This window comes from Chrysemys picta, chromosome 3 (assembly GCF_011386835.1).
Source record: "Chrysemys picta bellii isolate R12L10 chromosome 3, ASM1138683v2, whole genome shotgun sequence".
Classification (NCBI taxonomy): domain Eukaryota; kingdom Metazoa; phylum Chordata; order Testudines; family Emydidae; genus Chrysemys; species Chrysemys picta.
Window position 1 is genome coordinate 85,152,500 of NC_088793.1, and position 12,561 is coordinate 85,165,060.

The following is a 12,561-nucleotide window of genomic DNA, read 5'->3' on the forward strand; positions in this document are numbered from 1 at the left end:
CCTTAAGTGATCTGACTAACTCTTTCATTCTCTCCCCTGGGAAAATTGTGTGTGAAGAGGAGTGTATGGCGGTAGGAGCGTGGGGTGTTTTTATGTACATACATAGTTTGTCAGGGAAGACAAAGTGAAAGAAGTGTATCTTGCAATTTGAGCTGAAAGTGGTGAGAATTGTGATTATCATTAGCTCCTATAGGACTTTGTGCCACAGTCTTGAACTGTCCCTCAAGAAAGCTCTGTCAGCTTCACAGACAAGACTAACCACCAAACCAGCATGACATTTAAATTGATTAAAGCATGGCACCCAACAAAGGGTCATATTTACAGTGAGATCATACACCATGCTCTCACTCTGAGTATTACTTGGTTTAGCACATTTAAGTTTCCCTTCACCAAAAAATTACAAATGGGAGGACAATTCACTGAATATGGCAGTGTCATGCATTCTGCATCAATAGTAGCATGATTTTTACACTATCTATAAATATCACTCTGTTTGATGGAATAGCAATCAATCTGAATCTGAGCAATCAGTATCGAGAAAGTAGAAGATCTAAAAAGTAGAGGCTGTACTGGAACAGATGGAATGTGATTGAATCCTATATGCATCAGTCTGTCCTGTTTGTTCAGAAATTCTAATGAGATGAAAGCTGTAATCTATATGAGTATTCTTTGAAGATCACAGGGAACAAATGCATGTTGCCATAATTTATTCACCAATAAAAGATCATAGTATACAACTGCAAATATTCAGTAATCATATTGTTCTCAAGTCCATATACTTGACTGAAAACATTAAAATATTAATTTGTCTCCTAGAATCTAGCAAAAGATTTAAATTCGAAAAGGCATGAAAAGCAATGACATTTTAGAATTATTAGATTGTCTTCGAGGAACATTACATTCTTGTTACCTTACCTGACCAAGGTTTAAATATAACTTAACATTTAAATTCCATTTTCTAAATATGTTAATCTGGAAAGATTGAAGAGATGAAATAATGCAGGTGTGACAGACAACTATTTTCTGGCATTGTAACCCTGACCCTTGTCAGGTAGCTAAAAGATTAATAGCCAGTCACATGACAGGGGTAAGTATCTGCAGACCCATTTGGGAAGTATAGTTTGTGCATTGCAAATATCCACTGGGATGCCACTGTACCTTGTGGTCCCTGCAATGGCAGGGAATTGATTGGGTGATTATGCCCAGATGATCCTAGCAGGTGATGCACATTCCATGTTACAGAGGAAGGCAAAAAAAAAAAAAAAACCAAAAAACCCCCAAGATCCTGCCAATCTGACCTTGTGGGAAATTCCTTCCTAACCCCCAGATCTGGCAATCAGTATGACTCTGAGTATAAGAGCAAGAAACTCTAGAAAAACATGTGCAAGAGTGGATTCTCTGTACCATCACAGAGCGCTGGGCCACCAAATCCAGTGTCCTGTCTATAGTTGTAGCCATTATCTGATATTTCAGAGGCAGGTGGGGAAAAAACCCAGCATACATTTGGCCAGTTGTGCATTTGGGGGGAGAGGGGGAATTCCATCCCGTCTCCTGCAGGCGACTAGCTGAAGCCCTGAAGCTTGAGGTTTATTATAGTCACCTTAATGCAGAGTTGCTAGTATGAGCATGTTGAGGGCAATGCAGGCAATCCCGTTCTCTCCGTGGCCCATGAAGGAAGGGAATGAACAGAGGGAGTCAGAGACTCCAAGGCCAGAAGGTACCACCATGATCATCCAGCTTGACTCCACACACACACAGGCCATAGAAGTTCTCCCAGAAGCTGGATCGAAGTGTATCTTTTTAAAAGACGTCTAATCTCACTTTAAAGACTCCAAGTAATGGTGAGCCCACTGCCTCCCCTAGTGAACTGTTCAAAAGTTTAATTACCGTCACTGCTAGAAAATTGTCTTATGTCAAGGTGAATTTGTCCAACTTCATCTTCCAGTATTGGATCTTGTTATGCCTTCATCAGGAAGATTGAAAAGCCTTCCTCCACCCTGACTATCTGATATATTTTCCATGTGCTAGGTTCCTGTAAATGTGATTGTCACCTTTCAATCTTCTCTTCAATAATCTGAATAGGTTGAGCTCCTTAAGCCTCACATTGTAAGATTTATTTTCCCGCTCCTGGATCGTTTTTGTGGCCTGCCTTTGAACTCTCTCCAATATTTCCACATGCTTCTTGAAGTGTAGACACCAGAATTGGACATGCTGTTCTAGCAGCTGTCTTACCATAGCTGTGCACAGGGACAAGATCACTTCCCCTTTTTATATATCCAAGGGTCTCATTAGTCCATCTTACCACACTGAGAGCTCATGCTGCGCTGTCCATCTATGATGAACCCTAAGTCCTTCTCTTAGTTGCTACTCTCCAAGACAGTCTCCCAACCTATAGGCATAATCTGCATTTTGTGTTCCCAGATGTTTTACCTTCTATTTGGCTGTATTAAAACGTAATTGTGGTGTTTAACCAGGTGATTCAGATCTTTCTGTGATGTTTGCCTGTTATCATTATTTACTACCTCACCAGTTTTTGTGTCATCTGCAAGCTTTACCAGCAAAGATTTTATAGCATTGTCTAGATCAGGGGAGGGCAAACTACAGCCCATGGGCCGGACCTGGCGCGTCAGGGCTTTCAATCCAGCCCATGGGATTGTCAGGCCTGTGGCGTAGTGGGGCTAAGGCAGGCTCCCTGCCTGCCCCGGCCCTGCGCTGCTCCCGGAAGCAGCTGGCACCACGTTCTTGCAGCCCCTGGGGGAAAGGGAGACAGAGGGCTCCGTGCGCTGCCCTTGCCTGCAGGCACAGCTCCCCGCAGCTCCCGTTGGCTCGGAATGGGGAACTGTGGTCAATGGGAGCTTCGGAGGTGGTACTCGCAGGTGAGGGCAGTGTGTGGCAAAGCCACCTGCCCCTTCCCCCCCACTCCCAGGAGCCACTGCCAGACATGCTGGCGACTTCTGGGAGTGGCACGTGGCCAGCGCAGGCAGGGAGCCTGCCTTAGCCCCACTGTGCGCCGCTGCCACCCTGGAGCTGCTCGAGGTAAGCAGCCTGAACCCCAAACCCCTCCTGCACCCCGCACCCCAACCCCCTGCCCTGAGCCCCCTCCTGCACTTTGCACCCCCTCCTGCACCCAACCCCCTGCCTCGAGCCTCCTGCCGCACCCCGCACTCCTCCTCCACCACACCCCCTGCCCTGAGCCCCCAACCTCCTGCCGCACCCTGCACGCCTCCTGCACCCCAACCCCTTGCCCCAGCCCTACATTCATGGCCCTGCATACAATTTCCCCACCCAGATGTGGCCCTTGGGCCAAAAAGTTTGCCCACTCCTGGTCTAGATCTAAATAGCATTGGACCAAGAATCGATTCCTGCTAGAAATGGCCCCACTTGTTGATGTCTCCCCATTAATAATTACACTTAGAGATTTGTCAGTGAGCCAATGTTTAATCTGTCTAATGTGTGCCCTGTCAAATGCCTTGAAGAAATACAAGTATATTATATCAACACTGTTGCCTTTATCCACCAGCCCTGTAACCTTGTCTAAAAATAACAGATTTGTTTGACAAGACCTAATTTCCATGAAATCATGTTGACTAGTATTAATTATATATAATTTACAATTATAGTCAGTATTTTGCAATAGCCTTGCTGAGACCTTGTTATCAGATATGACACATAATTTTGTCTCTAATTAACCAATCTGTTAACTGTTCAGATCATACAATTTATTGTATAGATTGAAACATAATAGTCAATAGTTTCATTTTGCAGCTGGCCTCATGTTTAAAAAAAATAAAAAGCTGTTTTCCCAAGTACATGGATCAAAGTATCCTTGGAATTTTGGACTGACTTTGTCTAGCTGTTTTCAGTCCTCTTCATGCTCTGACTAGAAAGTATCCTAGATCCCAATGTCTCTGGACCTGCCACACAAAGCAATGTGGAGACTCGCATACTTTCTGATTTCTTTTAAAGATAATTTTCTTCCAGGGAAGTTAACAAGTGCTGCATTCACCTTTTCCAGTTCTCTTCAACATTCCCTTCCAGATGGAGACATTTAGGTGGGTTTATTTCTTCATTTTTGTCAAAAAGTAGTTTACTTCACAGGAGTGCTGGTAAGCGACTGAGCTTTATTTCCTTTCCCTAATCACATGACGTGTCAGAGTTACAAAAAGCTACATGTTAAAGATCAATATCCATTGAATCCTTTGTATGTGGGGAAAGTGGTAGCTTGATGAATCAAGATGAAGAGGGCATTCCAAGCAAAGGAGCCAGTATTGAAAACAGCACAGAGATGAGAATGAAAGGAGGAGTTGAACAGGGCCTTGATTGTGGCATCATTGGTGGAGCAGAATGGGTGGGGGAACCTGATAAACAAAATGATCAAACACAGTAGAACCTCAGAGTTACAAACACCTTGGGTATGGAGATTGTTCCTAACTCTGAAATGTTTGTAACTCTGAACAAAATGTTATGGTTGTTCTTTCAAAAGTGTACACCTGAACATTGACATGATACAGCTTTGAAACTTTACTATGCAGAAAAAAATGCTGCTTTTAACTGTCTTAATTTAAATGAAACAAGCACAGAAATAGTTTCCTTACTTTGTCAAAAAAAATTAAACTTTCCCTTTATTTTAAGTAGTTTACATTTAACGCAGCACTGTATTTGTTTTTGCGGTGGGCAGGGGTTCTCTGCTGCCTGCTGGGTACCTACCAGTCCAAATGAGGTGTGTGGTTGACCGATCAGTTCGTAACTCTGGTGTGCTACTGTAACAATATTTATCAAGTAACCAAAATGCACACTTTTATGACTTTAAGATTATATTACTGTGATATACTGAACAGGCTAATCTGCTTCCTGTAGCTATAGGATCCAGCAGTAAATGGCTGAGGATGGGTAGAAGAGCTTTTGTTTATCTGTTGCTTCACGTTGGGTGAAATTCACCACTGCTGCAGATGGCCAACACAAAGCCTGATGCTGCTATTTAAAGTCAAAATTGACTAGTTCTTGAATATATTTTGAGTTTGTATTGCCCTATGTAGAGTCTTGACCGCTTAAAATCAGAGGTTATGGTGAGGCTCTTGGGATCAGAGCTCTCTTGAGGTAGAAGAGGTACTGCTGATGCTCTCATACTAGAGCCCTGGTTTTGACAAATGTGTTCCCTTTGGAACTTGGAAGGCCCAGTGATTGGGTGTCGTTCAGTGATGTGCTCACAAGGGCTCCTCAGAGCTATTTATTAGAATGCAGCCACCAAGTGGAAGGCATGATTAGGGCAACCCAGATACTGTAAAATCATTTCGCCCCAAGACGGCTTATCTCCATGGCTCACAGTAATACTTCTGAAGAACAATTTTTGTTGTCATTGGAAATGACCAGATTACACCAAATGGCTGTTTTGTTTTGTGTTTTAATGCATTTTCCCATGGAAGAACAGTCCTGGACTCTCCTACTATGTCTTCACCCAGCCTCCTTCGAAGTACACAAGTCAAAGACAAAGGATATAACACATAATATACTATGTATATTTTTTAAGTAACAAAGTATACGTATTACCTGCAAAGTGCACCTAATGCCAGTCTGTTTGCCAGATGATGTTGCCTCCCTAAGTTAAAGTTCTGAGAATGTTTCATAAGCACTGGAATGGGTTACCTAGGGAGGTGGTGGAATCTCCATCCTTAGAGGTTTTTAAAGCCCGGCTTCACAAAGTCCTGTCTGGGATGATTTAGCTGGGGTTGGTCTTGCTTTGAGCAGGGGGTGTCATGGCCCTAGATGACTAGATGACCTCCTGAGGTCTCTTCCAACCCTAATCTTCTATCCGTCTGTGAACTAAATTCTTTAGTCTCTCATGCTCCTTCTTTTCGAGCACAACACAGCTCTGGTGCCAGGAGTCCATTTAGAGGCAGTGTGGTTGAGAGTATAGGGCATTGCACTAGGAGTCAGGAGACATAGGTTCTATTGTCAACTCTGCTACTAGCCTTCTATATTAGTTCCTCTGTTTGTTCCTTTTTGTTCCTCTGTTTCCTCTTTGCCTGTCTTGTCTCTTTAGATTGTAAATTATGTGGGGCAGGGACTGTCTAGCACAAATGAGCCACACTCTCAGCCAAAGCCTCCAGGCACTACTAGTATTTTTATTTTTCATGACATTAATTGATTTTATTGCTGCTTTTATGTAAGGAGCCAAGAATTGTATGACAGACAGAATCCTAATACATGTATATTATGATTATCATTATTACCACTGTGGTTGTATGTGGAAGACCATCCTCAGTTTCTGAAGGCAGAAGTATAACTAATCTTGTTTATATTATTGTCAATTATTTCAGCTCTCTTAATCCTAGAATATATTCAGAAATTGCTTCTGTTGAATCTGGGAATGTTACAAATTCACTTTCAAGAGTAGATACTGAGATCTCAGAATGGCATGACGCACCTAAAATTAAACCCAAATTCCTGCCATTTTACTGTTTTCAGAGGTCATTTGTTGATCTCTGTCAAGTTTTTAAAGGACAAATGATACTACATGGCGCCCTTTTCTTTAGTCCCAGGAGAGAGTTCAAGGATTGAATGTTCATGGGGATTAAGCTATTCCCTCATCCCTAAGGCTGGGTCCTTTGAGTCACTAACTTTATCAATCTCTCTTGCTCATTAATAAGATAAAATGGTTCAGGAGAACATAACCCTCTGGGTAATAGACAAATACACTTAACACAAAAGAGGGACAAATTTTAATATACAAAGTCAATGAATATTATATTCATTAATATTGTTCACAGCCTTCACCTTTATGTGTCTCTTCTAAGACAGAAAGAACAAATGTTAAACAGAAGAATAAGAAACACAGATTCATTCCCAGCTATTCCTGGTTTCCAATATATGAGGAAGGCAACATATTTTACTTCATGCCGAGTCATGAAATACTTTTCAATAGGAACCTCTGGACAGCTAAAAATGTAGCAACTTCTCCCTGTTGTACAGAAACAAATTCCATTAAAATGATAGGTGACGTTGCCAAGAGCTCATGCTATGTCTAATAAGGTTATTGTGCTGGTGATATCTGACACCTTACTATAAATGTTCCCTTCGACATTCCAGTTTCCAAAGGTTGTTTGTCAATTATGAAGTAATGGCCTGATTTTCAAAAGTTCTGAGTTCCCACAAATCCCATTGACGTCAATTGGTCCATCAGGCATTCAGTACTGTCAAAACTCAGATATGAGCTCCTGATAAGACTTTTCTGTGGTCAGGAGTAGGAAAAAGGATTGGAAGGTGTTTCAAAGAAAATAAAACTTGGAGGAAAGGCCTGGATTTCCTCTTGCGCTGTTTTTCTGAATGCTACATTTAACTGTTTTTATTGGCTTAGTTTTTCTTTTCCTTTCCTATTTGTTGAGTACTACTAAGCACTATATTTCCCTGCCTGGCTGAAAAACCGAGCTAAAGGCTACCACCATAGTAGCGTCAATACCACAGAGAAGGTAATTAATAATTGGAACAACTTATCAATGGCCATGGCGATTTAAAAGTTTTCCATCTCTGAAAACTTTTAAATCAAGATTGGATGTTTTTCTAAAAGAGTAGCTCTAGTTTAAGCACGAAGTAATGCAGGGAAGTCCAATGGCCTGTGTTATGCTGGAGGTCAGACTAATCTATTGCAATGGTTCCTTGTGGCCTTAAAAATCTATGGATTTATAATGTGCTGTATAGAATATTTAGTCCTGTTCCTTACGTACTGACAGAGTATGCAGCTCTCTTACATGTAAATTACCGTAAATGAAACAGAAAGAAACTTAAAAAATGGTCCCTCAATAGATGTCAGCTATCACCTTAAGTGTTGCTGGTTGCTTATCTGTGCTTTGAGGTGTCTGGTTAGTTCTGAGTGACCCAGACTATTTTACAAACTAGCCATTCAGATTCTTCAAACAAAAAAAATCTACTTTTCATTTTAATGAAACTGAATCAGAGGACAAAGCAGGACAAAAGACTGACCTGGCAACTGCAAAACTTAGGGTATACAGTGCAAAAAACCCCACCTGTGGTAGCGAGTGTCAGAGCCCAGGTCTACAGACTTGAGCTTGCAGGGCTTGTGCTACAGTGTTAAAAATAGCCAAGTAGACATTCCCACTCAAGCTCTGAAACCCATTCCCCTCCCTGGGCTCCAGCCTGAGTAGGAATGTCTACACAGCTATTTTTAGCACTGTAGTACAAACCCAAGTCTGTAGACACTCACTTTTGCAGGTGTGTTTTTGCAGTGTAGCTATATCTTTAGGGCCTAATCCAATGCTATATGTAGTCACTGGGAGTCTTTCAGTGGGTCTTGGATCATGCCTTTTAATAACGAAGTGATCATTGTTCCATCTTGGAAGTTCACTATTTTTTACCATTTTTTGCTTTGGCTTGTCAATCCAAATGAAGACCATTTAACCTTCAGAATAAATAAAGTAATACCTGTTATGGTTACAGGGCTAACTGCACCCCTGGCCTATCTGAGTACAGGATTGAGATCCTCCTCGGGAATGAGGTGTCATGGCTCTACCTCACTAGGGTGGACTCCCACAGTTCTCCTGCTCTTAGACTGTGGTCTAGCCTACAGTACCCACCGGACCAACCGCGCTTACCACTACAAGTCCATCCCACAGTATTCTTGCCAGCAAGTTAAAGTAGTATGGGCTGGATGAATGGACTATAAAGTGGATAGAAAGCTGGCTAGATCATCGGGCTCAACGGGTAGTGATCAATGGTTCCATGTCTAGTTGGCAGCCAGTGTCAAGCGGAGTACCCCAAGGGTTGGTCCTGGGGCCGGTTTTGTCCAATATCTTCCTTAATGATCTGGGAGGAGTGGTAGATATGCTGGAGGGTAGGGATAGGATACAGAGGGACCTAGACAAATTAGAGGATTGGGACAAAAGAAATCCGATGAGGTTCAACAAGGACAAGTTCAGAGTCCTGCACTTAGGACGGAAGAATCCCATGCACTGTTACAGACTAGGGACCGAGTGGCTAGGCAGCAGTTCTGCAGAAAAGGACGTAGGGGTTACAGTGGATGAGAAGCTGAATATGAGTCAACAATGTGCTGCAAAATAGAAGAGATTTTCTATCTGGTAGCAGCATCTTCAGCTACCTTTAGAGGACTCAGAGATGCCTACCATTCTGGACAACACTCCTCTTTTTAAAAAAACATTTGAGCCTGTCTCTCAGCCTGCTGTGTGTGCATTTGGCAGTGAGTCACACATTTCACCTTCCAGTGAAGAACTGTTCAGTCTTCACCCACCCTAAGACCATAAGGTTTTTGAGAGGCCTTGCCGGAACCTTTCCTCTGTTACTGAAACTTACCTCAATTTGGGACTTAATCTTGTATTATCAGCACTGATTAATTTTTCCTTTGAGCATTTGCCTCTTGCTCCATCACTCATCTATCTATGAAGGTGGCTTTTCTGAACGCAATTACCTCTGCCAGAAGAGTAGGTGAGCTTAGGTTCCTTATGGCCTTCCATAAGGATAAGGTTTTCTTGAGGTGACACCCTAAATTCATTCCAAAAGTTACCTCTGAATTCTACTTAAAGCAAGCCACACATCTACCTGTTTTTTACCCAAAGCCTCAAGCCTAGAACCCTACCAAATTCACGGTCCATTTTGGTCAATTTCATGGTCATGGGATTTTAAAAATCATAAATTTCATGATTTCAGCTATTTACATCTGAAATTGCATGGTGGTGTAATTGTAGGGATCCTGACCCAAAAGGGAATTGTGGTGGGGTCGCAAGGTTATTATACAGGGGGGTTGCGGTACTGCTACCTTTACTTCTGTGCTGCTGCTGATGGCAGCGCTGCCTTCAGAGCTGGGCAGTTGGAGAGCGGCGGCTGCTGGCTGGGAGCCCAGCTCTGAAGGCAGAGCCACCACCAGCAGCTGCGCAGAAGTAAGTATGGCATGGTATGGTATTGCCTCCCTTACTTCTCTGCTGCTGCCTGCAGAGCTAGGCCCTCAGTCAGCAGCCACCACTCTTTGGCCGCCCAGCTCTGAAGGCGGCAGCACAGAAGTAAGGGTGGCATGGTATGGTATTGCCACCCTTAATTCAGTGCAGCTGCTGGCAGGGCACTAGCTTCAGAGCTGGGAGCCTGGCCAACAGCTGCCACTCTCCGATTGCCAGCTCTGAAGGCAGCGCAGAAGTAAGGGTGGCAATACCGCGACCGTCCTAAAATAATCTTGCGACCCCACCCCTGCAACTCCCTTTTGGGTCAGGAACCCCAGTTTAAGAAATGCTGGCCTCCTCTGTGAAATCTGTATAGTGTAGGGTAAAAGCACATAAAAGACAAAATTTCACGGGGGGAGACCAGATTTCATGGTCCATGACACGTTTTTCATGGCTGTGAGTTTGGTAGGGCCCTACTCATGCCTCTAGAGAAGACAGGAAACTCTGGATATTCATGGAGTATTAGCATTCTATTTGCAGAGGACAAAACCCTTCAGGAAATCTCCTAGACTATTACTCTCCTTTGAACTTATGAAAGGTGAAACAGTCTCCTTGCAGAGACGTTTTAAATGGATGTCAGGTTGCATCCTGCTTTGTCATGAACTGATGTCTACCCCTCCCCCACAGGGTGTGACAGTCCACTCGACCAGAGTCCAAGCTACATCAGTAACTTCATTTCATGGAGCTCTGTAGTGGCAATATGGGTCTCTGCACACTTTTACTAAGCATTACACCCTCATGCAAACTTCTTCAGCAGACACTCATTCGGCACAGTGATCCTACAGTCTGTGATACAGCAGGGTTCTTCACACTTTCCTCATTAATGAATACTGAGTTATCTCAGGTAGAATACACTTAGTGCCATCATTCAAAGAAGAAAATCTGTTTACTTACCTTATCGTAACTGGAGTTCTTCAAGGTGTGTGGTCCCTATGTGTATTCCACTACTCACCCTCCTCCTTCTCTGCTTTGGATCTTTTCCTCGGGGGTTTTATAGTTGAGAGGCAACTCCATTCTGCCCCTTATGCCCTTGGTTCAGAACACAAGGAGGTCTAGGGCTCAGGCATGGACCAATGGACTCCTCTATTGAAAAATCTTCTGGTCTCAAGTACATGGAGCACATGCTTATTTTGAATGGAATCAGTGCCCGGTGCTAGCCCATGTGTTGTGGGGAGGGGAAAAAATATTCCTGCTTAGGGCCCACTGGGGGCCCTAAGCAGGAATATTTTTGCTCGTCCCCACAACACATACTAAGAATTAATAGAGGAGCAACTTGAGCGGCTCAGGGCCTTAAGCAATTGCTTAGTCTGCTTATGCCTAGTACTTGCTCTGAGTGGAATATATACAGAGGCCACACATCTCAAAGAACTGTAGGTACTGTAAGTTAAGTAACCACAATTTCCCCAGCAATCTCTACCCCCAAGAGAGTGTGTGTATCCTTTTGAAATCTAGCCAGTTTTTGTTCTGTCTGCGTTTTTTAGCCCTGCAAGTCCAAAACAAGTTTGGAGAGCTACTCAAGGGGTCAGAGTTAGCAGAGCAATGTGTATCAAGATTCACCACCCACTTCCTGCATGCTTTTCCTAACAAATGTGCCATGGAATTGACTCAATATATTCATACAGAAAATATTTATAATAACCAGGTCAGGATACAGTATTCATAAATTATTACAGGCAGCTTCCAATCTGCCACAATATCAACCTGAAATTTTAGAGAACTCACAGTAGTCATTTGAAATATACACGTGCAAAGCCTGATTAAACTTCAGAAGGTCACATTTGTCATTCTCCAGTGAACCAGTGTTCTCATTAGCAACTGTCTCAAGCTGGTTCTGTGCAATGTCCTCAGAATGTGCTGCTATTGCTATGTGGTAACTTATCAGTATTATTTTGTTACCACTAACAACTTGATTTGTATACTGTGGCATCTTTGAGGGGCTTCATAGAGGAATAAACTGTATACTGGTTACACAGTAATTATGTAGGTTCTGAAATTGTGATCTGCCAAGCCCCCTCTGGCAGGCTGCTGAATGAAACCTTTTGAACAGTAGAGAATGTTTGTCTGGAGGGGAGGTGGGTGCGGGGACAATCTCTCTGTAACAGGGTGGTCTACCCCGTTAGTGGCCTGGGCCTTCATTAAGCAGGTACAGCTGAGGAAGGGACAGGTTTTCCCTATAAAGAATGGGGCTGTCAGTAAGGAAGGAGGGACAGTGAGATGCTGCCAGACCCCCCTGGGAGGAGAGGCAGTGGGAACAAGCTGGGGGGAAAGGGCCTGCAGGGATCAATCCCTGGGAGGTGGTGCTCATCTAAAAGTGCAAGGAAGAGCTCTGCAGTAAGCCTTGAAGCAGGACGGTGGACTCAGAGAGGCAAAGGGGAAAATCTCCTAGGAGCTCTAATCCACGGTGGGCTGAGGAATTGGTTTTGTTTTTTGCCTATGTTTGGCAAATAAAATGTGCCTGGAAAGAGACTCTGGGTGTGGCAGTGGGTCCTTCATGTTCTAGGAGGAGCCAGCTCCTTACAGTCTCGTACATAAGAACATAAGAACGGCCGTACTGGGTCAGACCAAAGGTCCATCTAGCCCAGTATCCTGTCTACCGACAGTG